Below are 16,855 nucleotides of genomic sequence, written 5' to 3'. Positions count from 1 at the left end.
GGGAGATACCCACATATGCAACATTTTGTGAGTTGTCTAAACAATGTAAAACAAAACCACAAAACAACTTTGAAAAAAAACCTTTGCATGCCAATTCAAAACAATATAAGCAAGGTTGATATTCTTTTTTCACATATGGGATTTTCAACTTCATGAAACCTTAACTATCAGAAACCACTTACAAACCAGCAAACTGATTTCTGATCAGAGAGTCTTTCAGTTTGCCCTCTTCTTCACCAGCAGCACCAAATCAGATGTACTGACTCAGGCTCAAGACAGAGACTATTCTCACATGCTGTTAATTGATTCATTCCTTTTGTCTTTACCCTCCCAAAAGCTAGATGAATGATTTTTTCTCTTGTCTCTTTTGATCTCCAATTCTCCATCACTAGAGTATTTAGGAAAGGAAAAAACTAACGAGATATACCCTCAAAGTTTACCTTTTCAGAAAAACTCATTGCTCAGCAACTGCAAAAAAAGCAAGATTCAGGAAATAATTCTGAATAAATTACAGTCATACATCCTCAGCTGAAATACAGTGTTCAGCTCTTGGGAGCCAGAAGCAGGACTCTATGATTGCAGCTGGACCTGGTGCATGAAAACAGAGTAAGATAACCAGAAGTAAGAAATTTAGAGCCAGGATGCCACAATCATGTGGCATCATATAATTAAGAGATACTATGTTTTATATGAGATTGAAAAAATGAAAGGATAAAGTTACTAACAGAAATATAAATCTACATATACTTGCTGTATTAGGGTTTGTCCACACAGGAAAACATATATACAGTAAACTAGACTGTAAAAGAATCATAGTCATTAAGGTTGAAAAAGACCTCCAAGATCATCAAGTCTAATCTTCAATACAGTTTGTACTTCATGGAAACTCATAGAAAGACTATACTTGGAGCTTATCCATGTTTTTAGAATGAAAGTACATCTTGCAGCTCCCTCAATGTGGTGTACATTCAACACTACTCATGTAACAGTAGAGTAACTACCATGCTGCTATTTCCTCATTTCTGCAGGCAAGCCTTAGGACTTTACAGCCTTTGCACACATTAGCCTATTCCACTTCAGAAGTTAGAAGTGTTTCCTCACAACCTACCCACACTAATGAGATCCATATGGTGTCACTCCTTTCACATAACTGCTTACTCCATGTCAACCACCTCATACAAAAATCACCCATTCTAGAAGCCACAGCCAGCTTCAAGCTACAGGAAGAACACAGAGAACAATTGCTCGGTGTCTCTAATACTGTGGGGACTAAAGGACATCCAATAGAACTACCATGTGGCAAGTCCAAAATTAAAAAATTATACTTCATCCACACATGACTCAAGTGCACAACTTGTTACTCCAGGAGGCCACAAAGGGAGAAGATCAAAATCTATTATTTACATTTTCTTGTAAAAAAAATTATAAACCTCAAGAACTCTTGAGCAACATGCCACTGCCTTTAGCTGAGGAAGACCCAGAGCTGCAGATTACTGAAAGCTGAGAGGGTATTTTGTGCATATTTCCCTATAGCATGGCTATGATCTCCTACTCTTCCCTTAGCACTTCCTGTGCTCTATCAGCTCGCTCAGGAGAGGTAAATGTTGCTCTTAGTTTGTTCCACAGTTTTATTTCTCACTTCTATTTCTATTTTATTCTGTTGAAGAGAATATTTTAAAGAAAATAAACAGTATCTAAACCCCAGTTTTATATACGTTTGATTATGTAATGAGAGTAACATAAAAGGAAGGGAAAGAGTTTATGTAATGAACAGCATTGATTTAAAGCAACTAGAGGGGATGAGGTTAATTCTTGGTTTTGAACTTAAAAGGAAAATCAATGACAGTAACTTTGTCCAACCCATGCCTGAACATTTGTATTAAACTATGTCCCTATAAGTTTGGAGAGCACCTCAAACTATCAAGATCAATCAGAGCACAAAGTACTCCTGAACAAGGCATTGCTCTAAGTAGCACAGCTCCCATTCAGCTAAATCCAACCGTCAATACTCCTGCTACATCCCAGCTGGAGCAGCACGGCCACCTCTGAAAGCAGCCTTATTCAACTGCTTTCCAGCCAGTCAAACAGCTACAACGGCATGAAATATCAGCTTTGAAAGTGATAATAAATGTTGTGCATTTCATAGCAAGTTAAGCAGTTTTCTTTATTTCTGTCATGTACACCATTTCTTGGGAGAATTCACTTAAATCCACAGGAATTTCCCTAACTAAATCCCTTTTGACAAAGCAGCAACTTGAAAGTGTGCTTAATTTTGCATCTGACTTGCTAGTATCTGAAAATTTATTTTCTGAAATGAAATTATTTTTTCTTTTTTCTTTAGGATTAGCTTGCTGGAGTCAGATGACAAGTTATATTTTTATTAAACTCACTAACATTTATATTAAAAATTCAAATATCCATTATGAACGTATGACTGTTGAATAAAATTTTAATAAAATTTTAATTTGCAATTATGCAGTACAGTCAACATAATGCATCAAATATTCGGGTGATCTTACTAGCACATAATCTCTTATAAAAGAGATATGTGATGTATATAACAAAAGTATGAGCAAAACTGGAGAAAAATTACACTTAGATTTACTGCTCCATTCGAACCACCAACCACAGGCACTCACATTAGCACAAGGCACATCAACCACGCTGGTCTGGGGCTCCTAACACCAACAATCACTGAACTTTAACCACATATGTCTGGAGAAAATGATTTGTTTGCTTTATTGTGCTTAACCAATGCTACCCTCTCAGGAAAACCACACTGTAAACCAAATGAGGTATCCCACATCCTAACAAAGTATCTTCAATATGCTGAATAAAAACATGAGTAGCATTACCTATGGTACTCTAAACTCCCTTATAACATGCTCTTTGCCCCTTCTCATTTAATTTCCTTCCATACTGTGAAAAAAAGTCACACCTCCTATGTCTGACAACTGCTGCAGATTGTACCATTACAGCTCTTTAGATGATTTATGAGGTCCATGACTCAGTTTTAAAGGCCCACGTGACTGGGAGCTACCAAATCCTGCAGCTCATCAGCAGGAGGGATTCCAAGAATGACAAGATTAATTTTTATATTTTACATCAAATTACAGCAAGCAACAGAAATCTTCCATGTGACACAAGCAAATTAGACTATAAAATAAATGCCAAAGTATAGAGAACATTATCTTGAAGGAGATTTAAAAAAAGAATCTCTGGAGACTAAACCAACCATCCTTGCAGCGTAAGTCCTCTGCTTCCATGCACTTAAAATCCAGGATTTTGTTGCAAAATGGCAGCAATTTTTTTAATGTGGCAAGTTAGAGGGAGTAAAGATGACAAAAGAATGAAATCCAATTTTTCTGGCCCATTATTACCAAAACAGCAGAGAGTATTTGGGGGTTGAGGGATCTGTGGTATTCCGTTATTTGAAACATTATGCCGAGCAAGGCTATACAAAATAAAACAAAGACAGATCAACCATATGTGTGCCCTTTTACAATGAATTTTAGACAAAAACCCACTTTATATCAAACATTACAAGCTAAGAGCTTTCGAAAAAACAAACAAACTATAAAGTTCAATATAAAAACCAGTGTACTGAGAAATTTTGGGAAAGCTGTTTTCTCATCAGAGGTTTTGGTAATGAAAAAATTTTATGGCAATTACAAAGCCAAATGAGTCATTAATAATAATCCTTAACATCTGGGAAGAACTGGAGAGTTTATTATAATATATTCTCAAACATTTGTGGCAATAAATGTTACATGGAAGATGAACTCAGAATGTTTCACAGGATTTCTAAAAGCTTTTCATTGTTTTTAAACAAGAGATTTTAATTTGGGAACCGCTTTTATGCCTGCTCTAAAACTTCTTACCCATTTGTCGTATCAGGCAAATATTAACTCCCCCTAATTTGCACAAGGCTTATTTTTGAACCATCATCCATTCCAGGGCAGTCATCATTTCTGGGTATTGCTAGGCAAACTTATCAGTGAAGGCAAACAGAACTCCAAGCAAATATTACTCATGTAGAATTTACAGCTAACATACTTAATGCATTTCATCAAAATTCCATATTTAGCTACAGATTTTCAACTTGAAAGGACTATAAACACATTCTAGATTTGGTCCATAATCTGCACAGGATTGTTGTGTAAGATTTTGCCTAATTCATAATGCAGTTTTTTAGTTTATTGAGGTCACAGTAAGTATTTAATCTTTTTTAAACTAAAATAATCAATGCACATAAGCAAAACATAAGAGTACACACAAAGTAACTGATATTTCTTTTCATTTAGCTGTGGGCTACTGCTGCCCTTCTGGTACAAATGAGTCACTCTGCAACACTAGGTTTTTTGCCAGTGGCCTTATCAACAAACCAAGGTTCTTATTATCTTCATCCCCCTTTTCTTCCTGTATTAAAACCAGAAATTGATTTCCACTAGACATTTTGAATTGGCAAAACCAAAACCACACAATAATATTAAGTATTTTTGATTTTGTTTTTCTGGTTTTAAGAGTCTTCCAGCTACCAGCGGAAGCAGCTTCCAGGAATTCCACGTAAAGCTATGTATTTTCTATTAATTTTAAACCTAGCTATTGTTAAATTGAAAACTTATCTGAATTGTAACAAGAGGACAAGACAGTGTTGTAAAACTGATGCAATATTAAGTAGTGTCTATCTACAATAAAATGTTGGCGACTACTTTTAGCATTATAATATATACAGTACTAATAGGATTGAAAAGACAACATGATGACTGAGCTTAGATTTCTGGAAAAGAAACCCTCTTACTATAACAATACTGCCTAATTATTGTTAGGAGAAGGAGAAAATTACTTTCCAAATTCCAACTGATTCATCAGTTGCATATGCACAAATACGTTTATATTATGAGTAAAAAAGAGCAAGCAAGGGCAAAGTCTAAGGTTTGCTCCATTCTAATAAAATTGGGCTGAAATGAGGAGAATGGGAAGAAATGTGGGAATACTCTTCCTTCCTGGCAAATGTCACTCAGCACCAAAATATCGTGGATTCTGTCCAAAGGTCTGAACTATTTCTCTATATGAGTAAACAAGGAAGCAAGGATGACTCTACAGCAGCTCAAACATATATTGACTGTGACTCAATTATAGCTTTTTAGGTATTATGGCCATTTATAGCCTACAGCTAAGAAAACTGAGAAAGCTAAGGAATTCACATCTTCTACATGTAAAAGTCTAAATTCATCCTGGAACTTTCTACTTACTTAGATATTATTTCATTATACCATCAGAATTAAAACACTTGCCTTCAGGGCAGATGTTCATTGTTGAGTCGCTTTCTAACTGGTAACACAAGTTTAAAACAATTATAGCTTGACAAAATCTATTTTCAAATCTAAAACCAATAGCTCGAACAGTGTGGAAAACACAGTAAATGCCCTACAATGGTTCACCAGTGTGTAAGCTGTATTCTACTATATTAACATTATCACAGTATTTCTGAAAATAAAACATTAAAGCACATATATTCTTTTTATGCAAAAGAGAAAGACACTACATTATAACATGCCCAGGAGAATTTTTTTCCAACATCTAAAGATTTATACTTTTTAACTTTAATGCTTTTGTCTTACTTTTCATTATCATTCCCATTCCAGTTCTCACGCTAGGTCAAAAATCAAGAATGAGAGGTGCAAGCCATGAATCTTTTGAACCTAAAAGCTGCAATAGTAAATTATTAGTTCCAAGTCCTTCCTAGTCCAGTATCGCATCCCAAGAGCAGCACAAGTGGATGTCTAGACAAGACTAAAACAAGAGCAGCACATACAATACTCTTCCAGCTGCCAACTATTTTCAGTGTAGAGGATTTCCTACACAGATCTGCAGTTGCAGAAGGACTGGAGTACTCTTCTGATACTCTTTCCTGCTAGGTCAGTGGTGACATGACTGCTAGTGATATGAAAACCAGCAGAAACAATCAGATTATCTACCCAATAGTAAAAAAGTCTCCACAGTGCTATCAATCTCAGTTAATTTCTAGATACAATTCTAAAGTGATTTTGCTGCTGTACCCCTCTCCTCCCAACTATGCTGTCACTTTATCAACAGAGCAGTCAGTAATCCCATACTTTTAAAACAAAATTGAAATTAACTTTTCTTAGAGATGAGATCAATTCAACCTAGAGCTGTAAAAAACCCCAACAAGATAACTGTTATGCCTATAATTCTACATTCTATAAAATAGGACATTTGGTTGGAGAGCATGACTGAAGTTTAATATAAAATTGATACGGTAGAGTGATTGAATAAAGCAGAGAATGTGCCTCCAATTACAGGGGGTTTTAATACCCTTTTCTGATACCTATCTACTAAATCATAATATTGGATGTTTTCTGTTGTTACTTTTACCACTGTACAACATCTGCAATTGGGCAGATTACTATAATGACAGTTTTGCTCAAAAAGAAGAAAGATGACACATGCTTTCAATTTTACTGACATAATTTTGTCATCATACTGATAAAACTAAGAACTTATTAAATTCATATTTTGAAGGTCTGTGGACTTCGTAATAGAAAGAAATTCAATGTTTTCAAGATAATTAGAATCTGATGATTTTATTTAATGCATTTACCATTCTAATGTTCAAACATTTGACTCTGCTCATCTAAAAAATTTTAACATTTTCTGCTCCCCTTCCATGAACTACATTTCCTACTTCTGCTGTTACTGTGAAATGCATTGAAGGCAGGTCACATGATTTCCCTCATGTCAACAAATGATGGCTCAATTAGATAAGAATCTACACTCCTCAGCAGAAACTCTCTTCAGCCCATTCTCAGCAGTATAAAGAAGCACTTAGAGACAGCACTGGTTCTGGGGAATGAATACTTGCTATGCTTTATATACATGCTCACTGAAAATTTCTCTCTTTCTTCAGAGAAAATTGGATCCCTCATATCGTTGAAAATTTTCCATCAGTTAAGTTTGTAATTTTTTTGTACATTCAGTTGCAGTTCATGGTTAAAATCATTAAAATCATGAGGAATTTAAAATTTTAGCATATTTCTCAACTTAAATTGGCATTTTTCCTTTCGGAAAGAAGCTATCCTAATAACTAAACAAATAAAAAGTATTTAGTTTTGACTACAGTCCTCAAAGGAGAGGGGAAATTCACATTTAAGGAAGAATTTCATTCTTACCTTACTTGGCTGTGATCAATGACAATATACACAGCTATAAATGCCAGTATTGTCCTGGGTGCCCTCAGTGGATGACAGGGTTGTCTCTGCTTCATTCCAATTACTCACACAATCTTCCATACCCACTACCTGCTACGGTTTTGCTAATTTCTTTATTTTAACCCTACTGTGGAGAGAAATCTATGAAAAATACTGGGGTCTCTCACTTCAGGTTATGCAGAGAGCAAGACAGAGTATTCACTGCCGCCCTCTTTCTCCCATTTCTTACATTTGCCTCATTCTTTTAGATTTTATGACTCTTTATAATGCTTAGCCTTTACTTTTCACAAAACACCTCAATGTTGTTCAGCACCAATTATGCTCCATATGGTCTTAAAAAGACATGTTCAGAGGCATATGCTGAGGCATATTTCATGATAAATACTGTTAACTGCTGTTTCCCACCATTTTCAAATTTGCAGGAAAGTATTGTTATATTGCATCTGGCAATAGCATAGTTGGCAAAAACTATTAGGAGCAGTGGCATTCTGCAAAACAACTTCAGTAACTTTAGCATTAAAAGTGGTAAAAAGACAGATCTTGTCATCTATACATCTACAAGGGCAAGAATTGTTAGCCATGTACTACCCATGGGACATCTTGTGACTTATGAAGAGCTCTGCAATATTTATGGACCATGAGGTCTGAGTATTTATGGTGAATACTATGGCCAGGTGTTTATTATTTTGTTCAACCAGCTACATTATTTAGAAACATAAAAAAACCACATTATTCTTAAACAACACAGTTTTGACAATAGAAACATTGGTGCAAGTATGACTGGGAAGGTGAGACCACTTCTGCTGGTGCAGCAGCTGTTACAAATTGCCTCCACATTAGGGCGCTTATGCCAGAAAGAAGTGTAAATCCCCAGGATGGTTTTCCACAGCAGCTGCATCAGCAAAATCCTTCTATTATGGACAAAATCTAAGGCCCCTTATCTTTTGTTTAAGTCAAACCTTTGCAAAAGATTAGTACCGGTGTTTTTATCTTGTTCATATTGCTAAAATGATGTTTTATCAGTCAAGCACTACCTGCTACCATGATGGTCTGTGTATTCCTTAGAAAGAAAGAGTGTCTTACCATCCACTTCTCCAAATTAAAAAAAATTCTTCAAAACCAGCACTTATTACTTATTCAGAGAATGTAGTATTTCCTTGAGCATTCTACCCTTAATTAAAGGAAAAAGAAAAGAAAAAAGGAGAATCTTCTTTCATTTGACCAAACCAGACAGTCTGAAGCACATTTACGAAGGTGACCCAATGCACTGCTGACCGAACAGTAGCCTGATGACTAGAAGGATTAAAGCCGCACCACAAAAACTTCTCAGTAGCTTCTTTCAAATGAACTTCCAGAGCCTGCTTTTGGAATCAGTCAACTCCTGTTTCAAATAAACCTGATAACAAGCCAAGCTGGCAGCACTCACCCCTTCTGCCTCCTAAAGGGCTAAAGAATTTATCACAAAGTTGTAAAAAGCCCAGTCTGCAAGGCATACTATTTATGTGTTTAATATGTTATCACTGAAAATCTGTGCAGAAGCATTTTTGCAAAATAGTTTTTTTTTACTCTAGGTACACAATTACTAAGCACAATGTAGCACAAAAATTTTCTTGACACAGACTTTTAGGACATTTGTAGCTATGCTACAAAAACATTTTTGCTCTCCAAAATGGTAATTGTTTCTTGCAGAATCAAAAAGTAGCCTGTGGTTTCCTATCCTTGCAAGCCCTGTTATTTCAAAGCATCTGCAGTTTACAGTGAAGATCAATACCCCTCAGTACAGTGTAAGTTTTAGGATAAGATGCAGCATATATGAATCCCCTTGCATTATATGCACCCATATTTAAACATTCTGTAATTTTTCCAAGTTACTGGCTTTGAAATATCTTGCCCAAATGTTATAATTTCAATGCTCATTTCAAAGCAAATCATTCATCATAACCTTTTGCAAAAAAAGAAAAAAAAGTTTTGTATTTAAATGACTGCACTGTCCTTATTACACAAGTAAACGATGAAACTAATTTTCACGTCAGATCAAGTACTGGGCTATCATAAATAGCTTAGCTCTAAAGGTATGCAAATGCACAGCTTTTGCTGTTAAAAAATAAACCTTCTTCATGTAAAACAGAGCACAATGGCTGCAGAATTTGTATGTTTTTTTAATGTAAAAGTTGATGACAGACACAAAGAATACATATTTCAGAGTTATGCAGACTATGACATTTCCTCATGTTAATGAAATCAAGTCCTTTAGAAGAAAGGAGGAACCTCACATTTCAAGCAACTGTACACAGAGTGGTGACTATAAATTTATGATAAATTTTGTTAGGCAGCAACCAAAACAAACAAGTTTAAGTCAAACTAGAAAAATACACAAATTTCGAGTTTTGGTCTTTAGAACAGTCTTAAATTAATGACTCATTTAAAATGTTATCAGAGAACAACTGAAACAAAAATTAATACAAGATAGAACCATTATTGTTTTAGAGTTTCCAATGCCTTGATTTGCTGGTGCTTTAGTTTTGAGATTTTCCTATAAGAAAGTTGACATGGTAACAGAAAAATCCTTATGCTCTCATAAGGAGAGCCTCAAATAAAGCCTGACATGCAAGAGAAGCTACAGTAAAAATTTCCCTTCCAATTGACTCACCTCACCACTTAAGAGTATGAAGTCTTCCCTTTTTAATTTACATTTAAATAAGTGTGTTAAGTCTACCCAGACTTTACATATGATTTGAGACTCAGTGTCCCTAAAGGCAGAGGCACCTGGGAGCAGAGGTCTCTGCAGTGAGCTGTGGGTGGCACAGCAGGTCCCTGTCCCCAATGAACACCAATTCTGAGCACTCCCCAGCCTGCTACAAAGCCCGATTCAGTCTTTGCAGACAAGTAGCTTGCAACCATAGACCGATTGACTATTTCAACAGATTTACATATTCTATTAATGAAATAAAAGCATGCCCTTTCCCTTCTTTTCCCCACCTTCCCCTTTAAAAAGCAATATACTTTTAAAAGGGTAATGCAATCACAACCATTATGTCAATGAAAATTACACGCTGGGTTTATCTCTGTAGGTATCTGTCAAATACAAAGCGTGCACAACATCTTTGGAGTAATAATGATGTTTTATCATTTTAATTACAAACACTTTGAAAAAAATCCCTAAAGTGTACCAATTGGGGTGGTCTGAATTAACAGTAGCTTGACAGCCCAAGGGTAGCAAAAATAGATTGAGCTACCAAATTTCATAGTAGTTATAGCAGCTGTCTTCTTGCCTCAGGGAACCTGGGTATTTAACAAAGCAGACAGCTTGGCATTGGCATCTGATAAGTAATGTGGGTTTTGTTGGACAGAATACACGCGGTTCTATTGTTTCACTGTTTGGTTCGGAATTTGAGAGCTATGGCATCATTTAGTTTTTATAGTCAGCTTCTGTGTATTCACTTACAGGTATTGTAAAAGGTTATTTTCTCATTATCACTTGCTCCAAGTAGGGAATATTGTCTTGAAACGAGCAATGAAACATGACAGGATTTAAATGTCAGGGTCAGTTGCCTTCCCATTTCTGTGCCAAAATTTTGTTGAACCAACTGCGTAAGTTTTTCTAATTGGGCAGAAAAGTGAATCAAGTGAAATCCTGTTTTCCCCTTATCATAGAATTATTTGGAATTTAATATAATTGTAAAACATAATTTATTCCACTTTATAAAGGAAAATTTCTCTTCACAAAAGAAGTCTCAGAGGTAAAATCCAACTATTGGGGCTTCTAGGAGAGGGGGATTGATTTTTATTGTTCTAATCCCACAGTAGCCTGACAGTTTGGATAACCACTGGGCTAAGAGAATCTCCAGCTCAAACCTGATCTGCTTAACAGAAAAAAATCTTAGTTAACATGCTTTATCTAAAAAGGTTTGATCTCGGGACATAACCTTAGCACATACAACAATATTACTTCAAGGTTTGCATTTGAACTCCATACAACCAAAAAGACCCCCCACGTGGCTCCTCTCTCTTTCATTCTTTAAGTATACATCACAAATTATTGGGGCTTGTTGGCAGAGTTCAAATCACTGAACTCATTGCAAATAGTCTACTTCAGCTAGAAGTACATTCTTTTACTCTATCAAATCCATCTGAGGTAATAAGACTTGATGTTTTATTCAACAGAGCTGAGGAAAATTGTTGCACAATAGGTTAATTCAAAATGGCAGCATAGAAAATGCATCTGTCAGTGGGGATCAAATTACAGGGCAAGCTCCTCTCAATGCTTAGAAAAACAAGTCTGCAGCTCTACAGATTATGTGCATGTGTGTGTTTAAAGGGGTGGGAAAGGAGCTAAATATCTGAGCTAACCTCCAATTAAAGTCAATCATAAAAACAGCCAATTTAATGAGTACGGATTTCTTTGGGTAATTATAACACCAACCACTTTTTTTTCTCCCTCTCTTTTAAATCTGTAATTCTGCCTTCTTGTTATTGCTTGCTTTGTCATTAATCGCCTCAGGAACTTGATTTCCTAGCAACAGACTCTGCCACCAAACATTTGGCTCCTTTTCAACATTTTCTTTGTGAAAAATGGCACTGCTATTGCCGCCTGGCTGTTGCAGCTAGACTGCCTGTGTAAGTGTTCTAATAATGCATTCTTCTAAAAAAAACCACACAAAAATCACATGATAAAAGGAGCGATGACTGAACTTCACTAATTACTGTGCTGAAGAAACATATCTGCAATTTAAAGGCTACTGGGGTAGGAGGAGAAGGACTGAAAAGGAAATATGTATGTTCTTCATATTAAAAAATACAACTAATAACATAGGGGTGAACATTTAGAACTAAATATTTTTATAATGTTAGACAGATTCTCGTTAATTTTATTCTACAGAAACAGGAGGTACAACCTTTGTTAAAAGCTGATGACATACCTTTCTGCATAAAGTACAAAGCATTCATCTTCGAAGAATGGCATCTTGAAGACCAAACTTCAAAACAAAAAACTAAGAAAAAAGTTTCTAGTTCACTTTTCCACATAAGTTACTTGAGAAAACACTAACAAAATAGTTTATGCATGAGAAGCTATACCTGAAATGGCAGCATAATGCACTCCACTTCCTAAATATATCACAGGATGACATAACATGTGGCTGGTGCTAGTTTAGACAAAACTTTTTATGCATTTTAATCAAAGAAATAAAGCTGTGGGTTTCTGTGTTTATGAGAGAGAAAGGTTTTTTCCCTGTATTTGTTTTGGAAGCCAGTAAATGGCAGATTTACTTCCTGGTTAGACAGAGAGTCTATCATTACCTCTCCACAACAAATACATCCCACTTCAGCTATAACTCCCAGAAAACACAATGGCTCAAGATAGTAGGTTTCAGGAAGGAGATGTTATCCCAGGCAATGGAAAAAGGCCACAATTAACTGTTGCTAGCTGTACCACCTTCTCTATGGCTAAGATATTCAGTATGGTGCTTTCCTGGCCATAAAACCTATTCATCTTTGTGAGAAATAGTTTTGCATGTCAAATGGCATAACATAGTGGTACCAGAGCACTGTGGCAAAAGTTATCAATGGGAAAAAAACTATTGTGAAGTTATTCAAACAAATGTCCTTTCTAGGGGATATTTTGCTTCCTGCCAGTATCTTGTTTCCTGTGATGCACACACAGACCTAGCACATCTCAAAGTAAAAAGCCTATCACAACCCATTGTAAGTTATCATACTTATCATAGCAGCAAATTACAATAAAAATGCACTCACTGAATACGCCTCTGAAAGGAAGAGACAGCACAAAAGAAATTTCATTTATACTCACATTGTTAAAATAATCAGCATTTTTTCTCAAGTAGAATAGCCAAACCCCATGTAAAATACTGTAGAATGTTATTTAAGCTTTGCTACACATTGCTGACATCAAGCTTATGTTTTGACAGACTCATGTTGAAACCAGATAATTCCTCCATCAAGCCCACTACACTACCACAGTATCTCTCTGCTTAGACACGCATTTAGGCATTAGAAGAAAATAAATATAAAAATACCACAGTGTATGTTGAAACAGACCAGGGTGGTTGGGAGTTTTAAAAATTTCTCCAGCAGATAAGTGTGTTGCACTGGGTTCATTATGACTTGCTGCAATAAATGACATTTCCTCCTGGAAACTCAGCCTAAGCCCAGAACCCCTGGTCTTGATCAGAACTGTCACTATCATCAAAATAAACTACACTTGACATTAACTTTGAAAACACAAAAGATGGTGAAAGTGAATGTAATTCAACTGTGGGCTAACAAATCTAAGCAGCATTAGAAAATTTTATACTCAATGTGGTGCAACTGAAGGGCATCATCACTGAGAAACTTCAAGTATTTGCTATGCAGAAGTAGGAGAAGAAAATAGTGATTATGAAATAACAACCAAATAACAAAGAAGATCTGTTTGGATTTTGGCAGCTACTTAACTGATCCATTCTAAGCTAAGACTCAAGTTACTACACATTGGGAACATGACTGCAGTCAATACTGCCATTTCATATGCTTAGTAAAGGAAAGCGCTTGGGGAATAATAAGAAACCAAACAAAAAACCCAACTGAAGCACAGAAGGAACTTTCAAGAAGAAATACATTACTTCAGAACTGAGAAAATATGATCAAATGCCAGTGTTCCATCCTCCTCATCCACCAACTGCAAACATTAAACAAATGCAGGTGTTGGACTGAAGGACAAATTGAGTAAAACTAAGTAACTGGAAGAAATAAGGATGGCTAACTGGAACAAGAGAAATCACATATCTGGGAAGCACACCACACTTGTAACAATCATGTTCACATACAGGGACAAAGTTAAAATTCAGCCCTCTCTGTGAACAAGCTGTATGTATTAACTGATACATTTAAGATTTCACAAGGTTAGGGGCAGCTTTTAATGAAGGAAAACATTTTCTTCTTTTCCATTTTCTTCCCATTATGAAAGAACAAATGCAAAATTTCTTACTTATATACAGTAACACAGAAGTTTACTTGGCAACTAAAATTCTCTTCAGTTTTTTTCTGCTCTTCTAAGTAACCCTAATCAGCAGATTTTTTCAGATTTTTAACCGAAACCATTGACAATAAAAATATCTTTGCATTTCAGGCCTTTGTAAAATATGAAAACTAATAGATCTATACTGCAAGTTGCAGTAATAATGTCAAAATGTTTGTGTGCAATGTTAAAGAAACTGAACACCAGCAACTCCCATAGATGCCTCTGAAAATAAGACAAGGTGCACAAATATGGAGTTTTATCACTCAAGTTTGTAAGATGCAACTCTGACACTTATGATTTCTAAAATGCAAGTCCTGACAGCAAGCACAAACTCACAGGAAGAGCAAAAAAAAATCAAAGAAAAAAAATTAATTTTCCTGTTCCTCCCCCGAATTTACGATTACTTTCACATTGTGTCCCATTCACAATTCCAGAGACTGAATGACAGTGTTTAGTGCTATCATTACTCCCAACTATTTTGAAATAAGGGAAATGTCTGAGGAAAATACATTTTCTAGCCTCAGTAGGAACCAAATAAAATCCCTCACAGTGAATTCTAATCAGACACCAGCAGCACAGCTAGCTGATCCACAGCGAAATGAATATGACAGACTGGAAGATATGATGTCAATGGTATAAATTACTGCAAGTATAGTAATTATATCTGGAGAAGGGAAAGAAATTGCATAGACTTTGACAGTACATGTAACCTATCTTAAATGATACAAAATAGAGTAATTTTAAAGGATTAAAATACACCTTTAAAGTTTACCATCTTTGAGAAAGCTGGGGCAGCCTCTGTGTTTTGCTTCTATCTGTGATTTACTGGGTCCTATTCTCCGCTAGTCTTTCTCTAATTTGTCTGCTGGATCTGATTACCAGATGGCTAAAATAAATGTATTGTGTTCATTCATGGTAACAGAAGTTGTCTTTAAGGGTTCTGTCACGGCTTCACTATCTTTTCCTTTGTACCTACTCCTCCCTCTGTGAATTGATTAGATTTCAGAGCTAAGTTTCATGTGAGGGTCGTTCTGCTGAATGCTGCATTGAAAAGCATATTATCTATTCTAGGAAGCACATATAGATGACCACAGGATATCAGAGACCTGTCCTAAAGCAACAACTGCCCTGTTGTGCCAAGAAAATAGATTGTTTGATAATTTCAGGACATGGATTTCCAGAATAAGTATCTGTCACTGACATACACTCTAATGCAATCCAAGAAATAGGTGACAGTTGGATAGAAAGAAGGAAATGAAAAGCAACATATGCACAGTGCAAAGTCAAGGAAGGTAACAAGACTAAAGTGAAGACAGACAAGAGTAGACAAATTAATGGCTCAGAGAGCTACCCTCTACCTCAGAAGTGGTAATTGCTCACTACATGGTTTCATTTAATCTGGTAAATCACTACAAACCCACAAGTAAAGAAGCTAAATGAAAGAAAAGGGCATGAGCACTCTGTAGCACAAGGAACCATGGACGGTTCAACACTGTCGCCTCTCCTTTAGTAATGTTACACATGCCATCTGTAATCTGAAGTGATAATATTGTCCCAGAAATCTGAGTCAAGCCCATCCTTGAGTGCTTTTGCTATACATGTGAACAAGGTTTTTCACTCAACACATCTCCTGCAATCATATACTTCCCTAATCTGAATCTCATATTGTAAATATCTAATATAATTTATTAGCACTTCAGTGTTAATTATTTATCCATTATCACATGCACATCTTGGGGTTTATTTTCAGTTTAGTACAATAATTCTCTGTCTCCTTGGTAAAGTTTGGATGTTGTAGAACTGGCACCTGAGAAAAACAGCTTTTAATATATACAAAAATTCACTGTAGTGAATCACTTAGTCAAAATTTAAGTGATCAAACTGACTGAACACAGAGGAGTGACTTCAGAACTAAAAGAAGATGAAAGCTCAATCTTAAAAAATACAAACCTGTTTAGCACCTCACGTAATATTTCCCAGTTTTCCTGAAGCATCTCTACTAAGTTTAATTTTACTAAATTGTACATTGGAAGATTCATTAGAAATTATATATAGGCATGGGAAAATAAAAGAAAAAAAAAAAACAACTCCAAACTTAGTGCAGTAAAACTTTTGGGAATCTTTGTCATTCTTCTTTATTTAAACTATACTTGGAGCCTTTCAAAATTTTTCAGCCAACAGCATTAATTCCCAAGCATGGCATTTGGAAAATAAAGAGCTCAGAACACTTGCAAAAACAGAAATTAAAAATTAATAGAAAATACACCTACATATATTTTAACCACAGCACAAACATATGGTCATAACAGCAGGATGCATTTTCTTTGTACACTGAGAAGGTTATAACTAATTTTTGACAGTTCTAAAGGGGCAGTCGTGGCCATACGCAAGAATCAATAACAACCATGTAAAGCCTACAGCAGTGCACACTAACAGGCTGTAGGAGACATTAACACTAGCTAAAAGAAATAACTGTATTTTCAATGAACTTGTTCTTCCTGGATAATCAATTTTTTACACTTCTTGCCAGCTGTTCCCACATAGCTCAGGTAGAAGAATGGAAACAGCTGTCATACAGAATCCACATATTACATGCATGTTATGA

General features: G+C 35.7%; 1 protein-coding gene across 2 annotated transcripts in view; it reads right to left on the bottom strand.

Moving 5' to 3' along the window:
* The window catches only part of ADK (adenosine kinase), a 272,419-nt gene that overhangs the window by 127,106 nt on the left and 128,458 nt on the right, over positions 1-16,855 (bottom strand). The gene's annotated exons all lie outside the window — the stretch shown is intronic.

The sequence above is a fragment of the Corvus cornix genome, chromosome 6 (genome assembly GCF_000738735.6).
Source record: "Corvus cornix cornix isolate S_Up_H32 chromosome 6, ASM73873v5, whole genome shotgun sequence".
NCBI lineage: Eukaryota > Metazoa > Chordata > Aves > Passeriformes > Corvidae > Corvus > Corvus cornix.
This window is presented reverse-complemented; position numbering and strand designations above follow the sequence as displayed.